Source organism: Dendropsophus ebraccatus, chromosome 2 (assembly GCF_027789765.1).
Source record: "Dendropsophus ebraccatus isolate aDenEbr1 chromosome 2, aDenEbr1.pat, whole genome shotgun sequence".
Lineage (NCBI taxonomy): Eukaryota > Metazoa > Chordata > Amphibia > Anura > Hylidae > Dendropsophus > Dendropsophus ebraccatus.
This window is the reverse complement of record NC_091455.1, coordinates 80401683-80407798: the sequence shown is the minus strand read 5'-3', so window position 1 is coordinate 80407798 and position 6116 is coordinate 80401683.

The following is a 6116-nucleotide window of genomic DNA, read 5'->3' as shown; positions in this document are numbered from 1 at the left end:
ATAGTTTAGTCAGGGCTATTGTCTGTCACAGGCCACATTATATTGTGTAAGGAACATCACAGCATACTCGGCCATTCATCTTGTTGTATTGTTATTTGTGGTTTGGAGAACAGTGTAAATAGTTTATAAGAGTGTAAGCTGCTGTGCTACACAGCAAACGCCCCTGAGATGCACCCATACATAATTGCTCCTGATCATTTACGGGTTTAGGGTGCATTCACACCTACAGGATCTGCAGCAGATTTGATGCTGTGTTCAGTTATTTAAATGAAATCTGCTGCAGAAAATCAGCTGCAGATCCTGTAGGTGTGAACGCACCATTAATGTGTATATGGCAGCCGGCCTATTTGAGCATGCTAGCAGGTAAATTTACTATGTTTGCATTTATAAAACATATTTCCGGGGGCATGCTGTGTAGCACAGGGGTCTCGGCTTAAGCCTGATTGTATATAATTGTGGGATCTTTGAGTTATTACCTTTATTTTCTTTGCATGTTTCATGAGTGGGTAAAGGGATTATCTAGGATTACAAAACTATGGCTGATCTCTTCCAAAAAGAGCATCACTCTATTCTTCAGTTTGTGTGTGGTAGTGCAGCTCATTTCCAACAAAGTGAATGGAGCCAAGTTGTAATATTAAAACCTAAGGGCAGGTGTGGCACAATTTTTGGAATCATTACATAGCTTAGGGTTCCCTCATTACACACCTTTTTACAGCGTCTTGATACGCCCTCCCATTCCCAAGATGAATGGGTTTAGTTTGACAATCCAGGGAATCATCAGAGGGGTGTGACCTTAATTGTAATAATAAAAGTGAATATCAGGAGATTATAGTCAGGGGGTGGGCGTGATTTACATTGAGGATCATGTATGTCTCATACACCGCCTGACTGGGTAGTCAAGCCCATTGCCTGATATTCCCTCCCATTTCTATCTGACAATTAATTAAACTGAGAAACCGTCAGTAAGTGTGTAATCAGGACACCCGAAGATATTTAATGATAGTAACAATCTATTTCCCCCCCCCCTCGTCCACAGGCTCTCTTTCCATTAGAGTTCAGGAGTTTGAACCTCAGCCTGTTCAGAAAAGCTCAGCCACTTTTCCTCCCTCTCGTTTCTAGCTTGGGTGTGGTTTCAAACTCCTTTCCATTGAAGTAGATGGAGCTTAATTGCAAACCACACCAGAACTGGAGACAAGAGAGGGGGAAAAGTGGTTATGTTTTTGTGAAACTAACATTACTGAGCATACTCTGTGACTTGTTCAAGAGGTCATTTGAGAGGGAGCTGCTATTGTCCTATACTGGTGCTATCTATCTGTATTACATGGCACAATATTAAGGAGGAAGCACACGCCAGCCTGTCAGGTCAGCACTCGCTTCCTGTGTGCTATTACACGCACAGACAGGGAGTGGGAGGGGCCGCGGGAGGGGGCTGCCCAAATAAGCGTAAGTGGCCCATAGAAGAGAGCGGTGGTCTGCTGCCGCCTTTCTTATTATGGGGAGTGACGAACTGCAAACCATTGCAGCTGTGATTTTCAACACGTTGAAAGACCACTATCAGCCGACTTTTTGCATGTTGGCTATTACACATGAGCTATAACACCAGACAATTATTATCAGGAACGGATGGTAATTGTCCTAGTATGGCCGATAGTCCTTTGTTGTAATAGTGTCTCAACTCTCAGCTCAGTTTAAGACTTAGGTGAGAATAAAAGGTGAGAATAAAAACTGAACAAAATTTCAGGATTGCAGTGGTACCTTGGTTCTCGAACTTAACCCCTTAAGGTCAAAGCCAATTTTCGTTTTTGCGCTTTTGCTTTTTCCATTTTATGTTTAAAAGTCCATAGCGCTTGCATTTTTTCACCTAGAGACTTATATGAGTGCTTATTTTTTGCGAAACCAATTGTACTTTGCAATTACAGGCATAATTTTTCCATAAAAATATGTTGTGAAACCAGAAAAAAATCATTTGCGCTGTCAAATTGAAAAAAAAACGAATTTGTTTTGATTTCGGGGAGTTTTGCATTTACGCCGTTCGCCCTATGGTAAAACTGACTTGTTATGCATGTTCCTCAAGTCGTTACGATTACAACGATATATAACATGTAACTTATATTGTATCTGATGGCCTGTAAAAAATTCAAACCATTGTTAACAAATATATGTCACTTAAAATCGCTCCATTCCCAGGCTATAGCGCTTTTATCCTTTGGTCTATGGGGCTGTGTGAGGTGTCAGTTTTTGCGCCATGATGCGTTCTTTCTACCGGTACCTTGATTTCGCATATACGACTTTTTGATCGCTTTTTATTACATTTTTTCTGGATTTGATGCGACCAAAAATGCGCAATTTTGCACTTTGGGATTTTTTTGCGCTTACGCCGTTTACCGTGCGAGATCAGGAATGTGATTAATTAATAGTTCGGGCGATTACGTGTGCGGTGATACTACATATGTTCTTCGGCACGGGCAGGAGAACGGATCTCCCCCGGGGGGGGGGGGGGGGGGGGGGGGGGGGAGATCCGTCCCACTAGACACCAGGGATGCACGGAGGAAAACACTTCAATGCAGCTGTCAGGTTTGACAGCTGCATTGAAGGGCTTAATTAGCCGGCGCGGCAACGGGACCCGCGCCGGCTAATAGAGGCACTGCCCGGCTGCAGATTGCAGCCGGGATCGGTCCCGTACAGAGCGTGGTCCCGGCGGGACCCCGCTCTGAACACCCCCTGCGGCACCATGACGTATAGGATACGTTATGGGTCGCTAAGGGGTTAATTGGTTCCAGAAGGCATTTTAAGAACCAAGCAGTTTGAATACCGAGCAGTGTCTTCCCATAGGAAATAATGTAAATGTGATTAATTGGTTCCAGCAGCCACCAATAATCACCTACAATACTCATTTATTACACTGATAAGTGCTCAGTATAATCACTACAGTACAGTACTATACTGTACAGGACATTAAACATAAGAAATGTTCATCAGAACCAGCAATTATAGTACAGTAGTAACCAACTCCTCACCCATCCTTTACTGTATAGCGTCCCCCCCATCCAAGCACTGTAATGTATGGGAGATGGTGGTGCACTGCCTGTACTACTACTGCACTGTATATGCACTCCAGCAGTCTTATACAGCACTGTACTGTATGTGAAGCCTCACCACTGCTTAACTCGCCAGGTACAACCCACCATCCACACTCGCAAAAACGTTCGAACACCGAGCAAAGTTCGAATTCCAAACACTACTTCTGGGTAAATTTTCGATCAAATACCAAGCAGTTCAAGTTCCAAAGCGTTCGAAAACCGAGGTATTACTGTATTTTATCAATTATATAGTAATATGGTAAATTAGAAAAAAAATTCTTAAATATAAATTTAACAAAAACTTGATTTAAAAAAAAAATATTAATTTTCTGATGGCACAATCCCTTTAAGTTGCTCTAACAAATTAGCATGGGTGATCTATAGTGTAGATAGTCAGATATGTCACATGCTAGACATATTTGTGTAGAAGTCACAAATCACCCTAAGGGGGTCAATTTACACAGAAAGTAGGGATGGTCCGAACTGAGTTCGGTTCGGGTTCGTACGAACCCAAACCCTCTGTAATGACTCCCGCTGTCTGCCCGCTCCGCGGAGCGGGCGGATCCACAGCCTGTATCCCAGTTTTCCAGGCGTTACTCCCGCTGGATCCGCCCGCTCCACGGAGCAGGCAGACAGCGGGAATCTGCTGCCGAGCGTTTGGGTCCGTACAAACCCGAACCTCGGCAGGTTCGGACCATCCCTAACAGAAAGATTATCTGACAGATTATCTGCCAAATATTTGAAGCCAAAGCCAGGAACAGACTATAAATAGAGAACAGGTCATAAAGGAAAGCCTGAGATTTCTCCTCTTTTCAAATCCATTCCTGGCTCTGGCTTCAAATCTTTGGCAGATAATCTTTCTGTGTAAATGGACCCTTACCTTTATCAGTCTTCCCATTAAGTAGTAATTGTTCCAGGACCTCAGACCCATGTTTTGTTTGCAGAGTGTGCAGGCCTAGAGCCTTTGCAAGAGTTACTGCAAGAAAATTCCTTAAAAGGGTTATCCCCTATCTACAGAACAGACATTAACTAGCTAAGCAGTGTTGTCCAACCACTAGCTTGGAATGTTGTGGCAGTACAAATGTTCAGCCACCACTCCATTCACTCTACAGACCTTGAACATAGCTGCTCTAATCACTAAAGGGACAAGTGGCCTCCATTCATATGGCTGGTAAGGGACCCAGTGGTTTGACATGGATACAAAATGCCTGATTTGTAGGCATACTAGCCAGCCATCTAGTGTTCAGCAAGGTAAGTCTGAGGGTCAGCAGCTGCATAGCTTAAAAATACTGGCCAGCCACTATGCACCAATGCACGATGCCACTGGGTACAGCTAACGTTCAAGTTGAGTCCTACCATGCCAATGGCTAGCCACATACCCCCAGAAGCCAAATTATGTATGTATTGTTCATGTAAGCGTGAGCTCTGGAATTACTTGTTTACATGTTTGTATGTTACTGTACACCCTAGTGCCGCTAGGGGAGTTCAGAGGGGGGTCGCGCGGCAACAAGCTGCCGCGATCCTGGTTGCTATACGCATCTAAATGCTAGCTGTCCCCCAGCGACGTGATCACGGAGGAGTGATCCTTGCATCTGGTATGGGCCGGGGTCTGCGCCATAATGGCGCTGATCCCGGCTCGGCATTCTAATGCTTTCAGCTGCAGCAGCTGAGCTCATGGATTTATGCAGTATATCTATACTGCATAGATCTCTCTGAGAGATTAGTGTAGTAATACTAGAAGTCTCCCAGGGGGTTTTCTAATCTGTGTATAAATTTTTTTATTTTTTTTTATTTATAAACCTCCCCTAATAAAAGTTTGAATCATACTGACTTGAGGAACATGTATAACAAGCCAGTTTTACCCTAGGGTTAAAGGAGTTATCCAGTGCTACAAAAACAGGGCCACTTTCTTTCAGAGAGAACACGACTCTTGTCTCCAGTTCAGGTGCGGTTTGCAATTAAGCTTTATTCACTTCAATGGAACTGAACAGCAAAACCCCGCCCAAGCTGGAGACAAGAGTGGGGCTGTCTCTGGAAGAAAGTGGCCATGTTTTTGTAGCGCTGGATAACCCCTTTAATGGTGTAAGAACAACCCCCGCCCCCCAAAATAAAAAAAAAATAAAAAAAGGTGTTTTTTTTTTCAGTTTCACCACATAAATTTTTTTTTCTGGTTTCACAGCATATTTTAGGCAAAAATTACATCTGCCATTGCAAAGTACAATAAGTGGCGCAAAAAATAAGGGCTCATCTGGGTCTCTAGGTGGAAAATGCATGCACTATGGCCTTATATACACAAGGAGGAAAAAAGGAAAGCGCAAAAATGAAAACTGGCTGTGTCCCCTAAGAGTTAAAATAGCCTTTAAATTAAACCTATATATGAACCGATCTAAAAAGACAAACTTTTTTTTGTACATGTTCACACTACTAGTGATTTCAATGTGTTTTTTTCCTGTTTTTATTATTAGTTACATTGCACTTTATACCCTGTATTGATGCTATTATATATTTGGAGAATATAAGATGTTCTCCTCTTGCACTGCACTTTATTGATTGTATTGTTACATAATCAGAAATCGGTTACCTCATTTGCCTGCACGTTCTGCACTTTATACAGATTTATAGTACTTTATGATAATAGTACATGTGGGATTTATAGACAGAGGGACACATTGGTTTGGGGGTTTGAAATAGAGATCTCAATTAATATAATAGGTTGTTGGGGATATGTCCCATATAATCCAGGGTACCCTTTCCTTTATAAATATTTACCTGCATGTGCACACGTCAGGGGTGTTGGTTGCTGGAGTCCTGTGCAGTGTGGCCTCAGAGGCTGCAGGAGATTCCAGGATCCGGACATGCACGCTGTGGATGACTTGCTGTGGCAAACAAGATGTCATCCGAAAAAATGATATGAAGCCTATTAGTGTCCAGAGCATAGTCAGGACAAAAGCCTAATTATGGCCCATGAGGAAGCATCTTGTATGCAAATTGCACATTGGGGTAATAAAAACAGCAACCTACTATGGCTAAGAATTG